The sequence below is a fragment of the Bidens hawaiensis genome, unplaced genomic scaffold, assembly GCF_021521415.1.
Source record: "Bidens hawaiensis isolate Kalapana, Puna unplaced genomic scaffold, B.hawaiensis_p1.1 tig00051610_1, whole genome shotgun sequence".
Lineage (NCBI taxonomy): Eukaryota > Viridiplantae > Streptophyta > Magnoliopsida > Asterales > Asteraceae > Bidens > Bidens hawaiensis.
Genome location: NW_027499271.1, coordinates 41,455 through 53,540, shown reverse-complemented (window position 1 = coordinate 53,540; position 12,086 = coordinate 41,455).

Here is a 12,086-nt window from a genome sequence, read left to right as displayed (position 1 = left end):
TATGTGTGGTTTAGGAAGGGGAAATATGTAATTGGTTTTTAAGGGATGGGTAAATATGTAATAAGGTAACTTAGCAAGGGGATATATGTAAATGCCCAAAATTGTTAAAGGAAATGAACGTTCACGGGAGGGGGCTATGACAAATAATGGAGGGGTACGTTTAGCCTAACCCAAAAAAATTTGTTCCATGCTTAAATATAACAAATAAGCATATTAAATGAAAGAGGTTTTTCAATGCGAGATCTAAAAAAAATATATACCAACCCACCAACCCTAGTTTGTCTTGTTTTCGGTTGTCAAACGTCATATCAACTATCTACTTTCCTTGGTCGAACTAGTTTGATCATCTCCTTCCCCCCCCCCCCCCCCCCCAACAACAACTAAAACTAAGAAAGAGCAAAGCTAAGGTTTAATTTCATTCAAAATACGATCTTTACGCGTGTTTATGGATAAATAGATAAAAAATGATGGATCTGGTTTTCCGGATAAACAATCATTTTTTATGTACAAGGTTACAATTTTTTGTTAAAAACAAATCTGTTGGGCGTACGTGTTCATCTCGCGACGCTATCGTATTTGTCCTATGACACTATTGCATTCATCCAATGATACTCGTTATATGAGATACTTCTAGTGTCACACGAGACACTTCTAATATCGGATTGAGTTTGAGACATATCTAGTAGTGCTACAATGAAATTTTGAGGCACTTCTAAGACCTGATGTAAGTTAGGCGACAGTGCCCGTGATATTGACGACAACTATAATAGAATTCTCGCACTTGATTTTTTTTTTGTTTTCATTGATGGCAACTTTTATTTGGTTGATAACAAAAAAAAATTGAATTTTGTTTTCACAAAGAGTTTATTCTCGTTTTTACATATTATTATTTTTAGTCGAGTAAAATTTCTCGCACTCGAAATACTTTAATATGATCATCACCGCAACTCCATTTTCTGTGAAAAAGGACTTCCCAGGTGAGCCAGAGTTTGATCAAGTCCAAAGTATAATCCAACTCTAGTGTCATGAAGTGTCACACCCCCGCTCAGAGCCTAGGCGTGACAACCCAACGTTGGTACCTGTTTTGTAAATACATCAGAGTTAAAGGTTGTAAAGCGGAAGACTTTTAATAAAATATTATTATATTCAAATCACGGGGTTTGAAACACCCGTTAAGTTATACAAAAGTGTTTGGATATTAAAACCATTATTTTAATATTAAAACATCTTTTGAGCCATCAGATCGTCTAACGGCTATCCTCTGTCTCCAAACACCTATCCTTCATGACCTGTAAAACAGTTATAAAAAAAATACGTCAGCAACACATGCTGGTGAACACGCTGACTCAAAATATTTTAAGTTACTTAATTATCTTCTCGGGTATCTTGTGACCCGGCCCATCGTGGCTTAGGAAACAACCAAGTTAAATATACTATTATAAACCTCTAGTTATACTTGAAACCTCTCAGCGATACCGCAGCATCGAGGTCTTGGCAACTATTTAATATACACGAGATAATCCCCTCTCGGACATTACTTGGGTCCGACCCAACGTGGCGGAGGCATTAGCAAGTGTGGTGCGGTGTGCCCACCGTCTGCCCACATATGTAAGGATCCAGACAAATGTATACAATAGCCTGAGGGCCAGTATTACTTTTGTTTATAAAGTTTTAGAGATATAATCACATGCAAACATTCAAGACTTTGTTTTATAAAAAGTTGGACGTATTCACCTTTCTTCTTGGTTGGTGTTTCTCACCAATTTGTCTCGTTACCTCGGACCTACAGTACGAGAATAACATTTTATAAGTACTAGATCAACGATCTAGCTTCAGACTTTTAGTCCGATTGCATAACCTTTACCTTGACATTTTATCTCTTTATAAATATAAGGACCTCTAGTACTTTCTTTTTAATCATTTATAAACCTTTGTTTCTTCTTCGTGAAGAAAACATATATTTCAAATTCTTATTATAAGAAATATAAAATCTTTATATAAAATAAAGAATTATTATTTTATCTATAATCTCGACTTTATAAAATCTTATTTCCACTTTATAAAATCAAGGTACGGGCTATATCCCTGACTAGGGTCTAAGCCATTTATATTAGAATAATCGAGCAGAACCCCTACCTTGAATGGCTTATTTATAGAAATGCTTGTGCTTTACTTGAACAGCACTTCTACTTGAAGGTAAGTCGAGAGGGTATTTAAGTAGGGTTATGGCACGCATTTCGAGGTAAGGCTTGTCGGGATATCGTCATCTCGAGTCGTGGCACGTAAATCGAGACAATGTGTAATTGGAAGTGTGAGTTGGATGGTGAGGACCACCCCCCATGGCCGGCCTATTTATAGAAATTTTTGTGCAACTTCGAGTATCGCGAAGCAGCTTTGCGTATCGCGAAGCTGCACTAGCTTCCCTGAGTCGCCGCGTAGGCTTGCCACGTTTCGCCACGTGTCGTTCCTGTCTCTCCACGTGTACTGCATCTTCGCATATCGCGAAGATGCACAACTTGGATTCTTCGCGTATCGCAAAGATGCAAAATTTTGAATCTGTTCATTTTTAGTCCCTGGTCTTTTGGTAACTTGCCATATCTTGATCTTATCATCATCCAAAAATACAAAGGCGGCTCTTGGCGATGCGAGCGTGCGAAATGCAAAGTGTGGCATCATAGCGTCACATTACGCCCATCGCCCATCGCCCTTCACCCGTGCGCGTCGGGTGCTTCGCACCCTACGCTAGGACTAGGGAGAGTGGTTGGCCACTTAAGAACATTTCCATGGAATGTTCTCTCCTTATAAAGTGCTTTATTTTTCTTTCTTTCTCCTATGTAGGATGGAGTCTCCTTACTCATTCCTTATCATAAACTACTTCCATTCTTTGCCTTATTTTTCTCTTTACATTTGCCATGAATATTTTTTAGTCCTTAAGTTTTATTAATTTGTCAAATTTGAACCATAATTTTTGTGATGTTACATGAAGGACCGCAAGACGCCTTTCTTCATCTATACCAGCTGCACTCTACCTCAGTAGGGAATCTAGTTCAGCAAAGTCCATAAGGTGAGCTTGCTTGAAGCTAGGGCGCGTCTGGTGGTATCAGGAAAGAGTTAGGCGCCTCCAAGCCCTATAAATAGAAGCTTCTTTTAGTCTATATTTTCAAAGAGAGAGGTAGAAGTCAGAGAGAAAGACTTAGGTGGCCACGATATGCAGCTTGTCCAATTGTGCATGCCTTATAAAAGTTCCATTCTTAATTATTTTAACACCATATAATTTTTTAATGTTTTATAAATGTGATTGTGAGTGGAGGAGGGAAGATAATGATAAAAAGTATTATTAACAGAAAAGAAAATAGAAAAGTGATGATTTTTAATGAAACTATATAGATATGGTATATATATAGCATTCCGTATTCAATTCCCTACCATATATTCATATCTATCTATACTATTAAAGAAATAGAGTTTTCGAATACATGGCCTCTTCTTATTGGTCCAATCTTATTTCTTCCATATATAATAAGTACTTCTTTAATTTTCTTCATAATTAAATAATTCAAAAAAATAATAATAATAAAATATCAAGCTTTCTTAGATTTTATTCACATTTAAATAATTCTAAATTCATATTAAATGCCAACTTATATCATATGGCCATTAGACATATTTTTAAACCATAATCAATACATTAACTATCTTTAAATAACAGTTAATGCATTAACTATCTTAAAATGCATTATTATAGTTAAGGTGAATCTTTAAAACATCATTTATTATTTTTAATATTGTTTTTGAACGGTCTAAATTATAATTAATTAAATTAAGTTATTTTTAACACATAACCATTTTCTTAGGCAACGACTCAGAATCAAGTTTAGAAATCCATATCTATATATATGTCTATATCTATATTTATAGCTATATCAATATCTATATATTATATTAAAGCAAGATAATTTTTTGACACACAACCCATTTCTATTGGTTAGCTTGACTATTTTTCATAATTAACTTGCAACCTTAAAATTTTTACTATTAAAATAATTCTATAATAAATTTAAAAAAAAAACCTCCTGTTGAATGCACCTGTAACACCCCGGCTAAAGCGGAAACGCCTGAGTGTGATGTCCAGATTGCTCAAACACACGTGACACTATTAGGTGACCATAATAACATTATTTCATTTAAATCTTCATGTAACACAAGTTTATCAAACAATACAAGTTATAACAAATAAATAAACAAATGATAAGTTGTTCTTTAAATATTCTATAGGCATGCTATGTGTCTTCTAACTTTCATCCTCGTTCTTTACACCTGTAACAAATGTATAAAATAAAGTCAGCTATGGACATAGCTGGTGAGCTTCCCACAGTTTGATATAAAACGTAAAAATCATACAATTTCATGAAACCTGTGAAATGAGCACATAAGGGTTCTTTAAACTCGATGCAATGGACCTGAGTGTAAAGAACAAACGAAGATCCTTTCCAGTTGGGGCTACCAACGTACTCGGATATGGGGTCCCTTTTCCACTCGATACAAATGGACCTGAATGCAAAGGGGGGCGTATGATCATACTTATTGAGGCAACCACTGAGCAAGTAATTTTGAGCAAGTAATCAAATAAACACACAAGTCCATGTAATGAATTGTAGTTTGTAAGCAATATCATAAATACTTGAAGTTTTGTAGGATACATATGCTACCCCCCAAAAGTAATAAAAACGTTAAAAAGGGGGTGTGAGAAACTCACATCGAAATTGAAGATAAACATTGCAATGAAAACCGAAAGCATGATAACGAAACCGAAGTAACCGAACGTGCGTTAAGGAACCCGAAATGATTGAACTTCTCGAACTATAAAAATAAATACGAACATTGAAAGACTAACTAACGGGGTTAATAAAGTTACTTATTGGTTTTAAAGATGACGCGTTATATTTTATTATTTTATGGTGTTTTGGATTTTTATATTGTTTTTTAAGCTTTAACGATGTTTTAACGGGATCATGATTTTAATATTATAATTTTTACAAAATATAGATTTGAATGACGATCATGATCTCGAAGAATATTTATGCTAATGAGTTAAAACAAATTATAATTCTAACGGGTTAAGGTTTAACGAAAACGAAGCTATAGAATTTAAGTTTAATGAATTAAAGCAAATGAATTAAAGTTAATAAATTAAAGTTTAACGACAAATTAAAATTAATGGATTAAACGCTTAATGAATTAATGTAAGGTAATGGAATTATAAACTAATTTTAACGGTGCAACGAATTATAAAGTTAATAGAGTAACGGAAAAATATCAATTAATTTTAATGGTTTAACGAGTTTAAACGAAAATGGACGAGTTTTGAAAGCTAGGTTTTTGGGTGAAAGGATAAATATAATTCTATATTTGATTTTATATGATTTAAAATGATTTTACTTGGTTTAAAATGATTTATAAAATATATATAGTTTATAATAATTTAATTTAAAAGGTTTTTAAATTAATAAACAATGTTTTGCACTGACCTGGTTTCAAACCCGGGTCTCCATGATGACAGTTAACAGACACAACCACTAGGCCAACTCTCATATTTGAATGAAGTATAGAAACTGATATACTTATATTATATTACATGTTCTTCATCTTCTTCATGAAACTAGGGTTTTGAATTCTTCCATTTCGTTCCATGTTTGATGATATTAAGTTAGGGGTTTCGATTGTCGGCCAAAAACTATCAAAAAAACATATATTGATTACCTCACATGGTGCCGGAAAAGTGGTGGACGGAGTTGGCTGGAGTTCGGACATAGGTGATCAATTACGGGATTTTGAGAGAAGATTATGTTGTTTTGAAGTTGTAGACGAGTTTAGATGACCGATGGGAGGTTATTTATACTGTTAGTTGACGCGTTTACGTTTAATGGTTGTTAATTGATTTAGGCCGAAATTCCGGCGAAGATTACCGACACATTTGGCGTTATTAGGCCGTTAAAAATACAATTAATTAGTTGATTCACGATTAATATTGAAAGTTAAAGTCGTTCGGCTAATTTAACGGGTCAAAGAGACGAAGATTGAGGGGTTTGGAGATGGCCGGAGCCGTCGCCGGCGACGGCGGCTCCGATGGCCGGAAAATCGTGAGGTTAGGGAGGGCTGGTTTGGGTGAAATTAATAAATTAATATAATTTAAATCATATTTACATAACTAGTCCCTGATGTTTAATAATCTTTTTGAATCTGAAACTTATATATAAATTGCATAAAGGTCCTTTAACTTTAATGTTTCCTTTAAATCAAATTTTAAACTATAATCATCTTTTAAACCTTGAACTTATGAAATATGTTTACATGTAGTGCAATAATACTTGAATAATTTTCGTTACTCTATACTCGTATCTTGTAAATTGTTTAACTTTAATAAATACTTTAACCCCGGAGTTTTCGTTAATTGCATAAAACGAACAGAAAACGAACAAACTATAAACCTAAATAATCGGGAATATCGTATAAAATATTGAAACGATGAAACGAGTCGGTTTAAAGCAAGATCCTTTTTGGACACATAACGCCTTCTTATTGGTTAGCTTGACTATTTTTCACAATTAACTTGCAACCTTAAAATTTTTACTATTAAAATAATTCTATATTAAATTAAAAAAAAACCTACTGTTGAATGCACCTCTTTACTATATCTTATAACCCATGACCCATTTAATCCGAATATTTCATGAGCCATTTGCTTGTTATACGAGATAATTGATAAAATTGATAATTGATAATTTATGTTCTTATTATATGATTTGTAAGTGTGACATTCGTCAATTTTTGAACGTGAAACTCGACACGTTCTGATTTTTAGAATACCCTAAATTTTAACGTTTTTACACGAGTATTTAGATAGTGAAACCGTTTTTTTAAATTTTGTAAACTTAATATTTTTTTTATGAGAAGTTATTTAAACTTGTTAATAACTGTTGAATGCACCTCTTTACTATATCTTATAACCCATGACCCATTTAATCCGAATATTTCATGAGCCATTTGCTAGTTATATGGATAATTGATAAAATTGATAATTGATAAATTTATGTTCTTATTATATGATTTGTAAAGTGTGACATTCGTCAATTTTTGAACGTGAAACCCGACACGTTCTGATTTTTAGAATACCCTAAATATTAACGTTTTTACACGAGTATTTAGATAGTGAAACCGTTTTTTTTAATTTTGTAAACTTAATATTTTTTTATGAGAAGTTATTTAAACTTGTGTTTATGACGTAATAATATAATATATAGATTGTTAATAACGGTTTAAATCAGTATTTATTTCAAATCCAAATAAATGGTTAAATAAGCTAACAATTAGAAAAAGTGTTTTTCAAATTTAACAATTTAATTATGCTAAATTCAATAATTTTTGTATTCTGAAAATTATTCGTAATATTGGATGAATGTTATATCGTAAGTGCTTTATATCACTAAATGAAAATTCAAGTAATTTAAAACATAAGGCGGGTTACGATTTATAGATAATTAAAGAAGTTTGACTTGTAGGAATAATTATAATAATTATTGCATTCATTTAAATTAAAATTGGAATAAACTAAATTGTCTGTTCACCATAAAAGATTTAACTATCTTATGAAACTGATTAATAATTGTCATTACTAGCCTTAAAACACATGTTTTTTTTAGATCCTTTTAAATACCGACTTATCCTATTTTTTGAGCACACGCCCCAATTAACAGGTGCTTCCCTTCATCAAACCGTTTTCTATTTTGTATTTAGCCCCCCCCCCCCCCCCCTCGCACCGTCGTTATTTGAATAATGTATCAGTCAAGGTATTTAAACCATCCATTTACTTGTCTCTTTATTATGAATCAAAACCCTAAGTTTATTTTTTTTTTCCAATAGTATGGCACGAAAAAAATTAAATTTTGGTCATTCAGTTTGGGATCAGTTATGGGGTTTGAATGAAGATGTGACTTGGTTCTTTTATATTGTATTAGTATTATTTTCAAATTCTGAACCACATTTCTTTTTTATTAACTATTTATAAAATACATTATTTATAGTGCAATAAGATCTGATTTTACTAATAGTTATATTAATAATATAAATTAATCATTCCTTCAAAATTATGATTACTTAGAAACTGATTTTACTTATATATGTAAATTTATCTGTTCATATTAATACAAATTTTTATATATCTTTAAATAAATACACATATATGTTTACTTGACAATTTTACTAATTTTCACTCGTGTAATACACGGGTTAATAACCTAGTATATTATATAACTACAATAAAAATTATTATATTTTCTCTCTCCTGTTCAATTAAATAATAATTTTTATAACATTATCATTATCTTTTCTCTCTATTTCACTAAAAACCACTTTTAGAATTTTAATTATACAGTATGAATAGTGAAACATCAAATTTAACTTTACAATATAACATTTTTCCTCTCTTATACTCACAACCACTTATAATTATACCATATAATTTACAAAAATCACTCACACAAATATAGAGAATAGGCTAAGAATGCTGTGAATATGTGATAGAGATTGGACTGGTAACGCTCTTAACACATAATTTTACACGGTTTATATACTTAATACAATGTATTATGTAATCATTTAAATAATGACAGGCTACATGCTGGAGTCCGTCAGTTTATGCCAAATGGCATCTATTTAGACTTGTATAAAGGTCAAGATCACTTGTTGATCATTAGCAGGACCCACAAGAATTGTTTGTAAATCCATCCCAATCACCACTCATTCAAATTATCCATTTCATGGGTATAATTAGACGTGACAAGATATTCATTAGTTCTATTATTAACATCTCTGTCTCTCCACTTGTTTTAACATTTAGTGCAACATTCATACTTATTAGCTCATTAATTCAAACTTGTTTTAACATTTAGTGCAACATTCATACTTATTAGCTCATTAATTCAAACTTGTTTTAACATTTAGTGCAACATTCATACTTATTAGCTCATTAATTCAAACGCCAGTCCACCATAAGGCTGAGGGGTGTGGGGCGCAATCCTGGGCGCGAGAGCCCCTCCGCTCGCGCCCCCCAGGCGCTAACCCCACACCACCGGGGCGCGAGCGCGGAAATCCAGGCGGGCGTGAGTGTGGTCGCGGGAGAAGAGAGAGGAAAAGCTGGTGGGCCCGCCCAAAAGAGCCGTTGAGCTCCATTTTTTTTAAAAAAAAAACCTTCAAAAACTCCTATATAATACCCCTAAATCAACCCATTTCAACCATATCAAACACAACTTCAATCTCCAAACTCATATATAATATCCCAAACTCCTATATAATACCCAAAAATGTCTGGAAATTGGTACCCAAACCTAGATTCAGATTATAGTTACGACGATTTATGGTCGTCACCAGACCAATCGATGTTTTATACGGGGCCGCAAGAGGTTGATCGAAGAAGAGGTTGATCGAAGAAGACCAAGCTGAAGAATAAAAATAATGTTTTTTTAGTACTTTAATTTTTATTTTATTTTTAGATATTAATGTGTTTTTTTTAATGTGTGTTTTTTTTAATAATTTATGAGTTTTTTTAATAATACGTTTTTTGAATATATTTATAAAAAAATAAAAAAAAAATCCGCTGGAGCCCCTGCTGGAGCCCCTCCACACCAGGGCCAGGGGCTCCAGCGGGGGCTCCAACACCCATCTTATCCAGTTTCTCTCTCTGCCACACGTCACAATATTATTGGCTGGAGCCCCCACTCGCGCCCCCGTTAGAGCCCCCCACACCCCTCAGCCTAACCCTTGCCACTTATTCAACAACATCATCAGTTTCTCCCTTATTTCACACATCTGGGTTTGTTCCACACATAGATCTCACAACACGAAATCTGTACTGATGCAATTGGTCTTCTTGCTTAATGGTACAGGAATGATGGTTAAAACTTGAGATTTTAAAAGTCTCAATTTCAAATTATGACTCAAGGGGATTTTTTTTCGGTGGTGGGTTTACTCATTGATGGTGTTCTTGAGTGAATCAGGAAACGTTAAAATTAGTATGGATGGTGATATCACATCTCAAGAAGACACCCTCGAGTATTTGGAGTGGTTTCAAAATGTCATTTTTTTCAAATAAAAATATGCTAAATTCAAAATAAGTGGTTTGTTTTTTACAAAATGAGCATGATTGAATTTATTAAACCTGATTTTAAATAAAAAGAAAAGATCAGGAGTAAGATACACATTAACATGACACAAGTGACTATGTACTTAGGAAACTTTTTTAATATGCATGCCACCACACAATCTATATTCAGAGTTCTAGTGAAAAGACTATATATTTCAGTTTTACATTCGGGTTCCTTCATTAATAAATCGGGTTATTAAGATAAAGCAAAAGCATTACTCTTGATGTGAGCAGTCACAAGAAGACTACACTAAAAACCAAATAGGACATTACATAATATTGGTTGATACGAGGAACACGTGTATCAGCATCTCAGAAGGGGTGTTAATTTATGAAAATTAAGAAAATCTCACATTGTCCATGTATAAGAATGCATAGTAAGAAATATTTTATGAGTGAAGACCTCTCTACGTTAAAACACTCTTATGGGCACAATCTAATATGGTTTACCTCTTGACCTCCTCAAAAGTTTTCACTTAAGTTGTTAATAGCAATTCCATAAGCTACTAATGAGAAGTAATAAAAAAATTGTAGTTAATGGCGGCCCTCTTATAAAGACGCGGCGGGGGTGGGGGGGTTCTTTTCCTTTTTTGTAGTGTTATTTGTATGTGAAAATCCCGATTGTCTCCCTTAAAATTAATATCAAGCACCCATGTCGCATCCATGAAAAAAGTTTCTGGGTCCATCACTAATCATTGATATGAGAGTTAAGATATTACAACAAATCTTACTTCTGTTTTATAATATCTAATGAAGTAATATGAATATAAGAAACTAATTAGCTCGTTACTTAAGAAATAATGCGTACTTATATTTTGCCAAAGACATTTATGTGAAATAATGTGCAGTCAGTGAGATAGATGCAAAGCAAAATAGTGAGAATAATACTACTAATTATTTTATTTATAGACAAATTTCCATCTCTGAAAAATATAGTTGCCATTGGTACCACTTTTCACACTAAGACTACACGTAGTGGAGTTACATGGGGCTCCAAAAGTGATGATGTGGCTACATATGTCTATGTTAAAACCATTACGTGACATGCAAATATGGGGCCATTATCTTCGCCCGCTAAGGCTTTAACGGGCTCCAAAATTTCAAATATTGAGAACTGAACACTTAATGCAATAAATTCTTCAACGAGCAATTAATTAAAATAATTTGAGGACTTGCAAATAATAATGATAAACTTAAATTTTTTACACTAAAAAACTAAGAATTTTAACATTTTCATTACACCAAATCTATATTTTCTAAGTTGATAACCTTTAAAAAAGATGGAACGACTATCCAACGATTTATCTTCTTGGGAGGGGTACGAGCCGGTGATAATCAGAATTTTTCGAGTGCGAGTTAAACTTTTAGTCAAGGACGGCCAGACATTATGATCCGAACCGCTTAGACGAAGACCACCACTATAACGGAAACAAATGAAACTTTTTATTTGATTAAAATGTTATTGTATTTATTATTATTATTTGTTGTTTTATCATTTAAACTGTTATATTTATTGAATATAATAAAATAGTAACTAAAAGATTGATTTGAGTAATAATTGTAATTTGATAAAACCACTACACTTTATCTAAAATGGGCTTTAGTTAACTTAATTTCGTCTACATGAAGTCTTGGTGGCATTTTAACTAAACAACCACTACATATAGTTTAATTGTTTTCACTGGACATCTGTTAAAAGGTGAGATTATTAAAATCCAATTCGCGTTACAAAAAAGGGTTTCGGCTTTGCCATTCGAAAGAAGGTTGTGACGTAGCTTGTTGTCTATTTACCTGTAATTGAATCATTTTCTTAAATTATCAATCTGCCTTTTATTTATGAATAAATACTTTCCCCAGGAAGTTATCTGTCATTATTCCAACTGTTTGT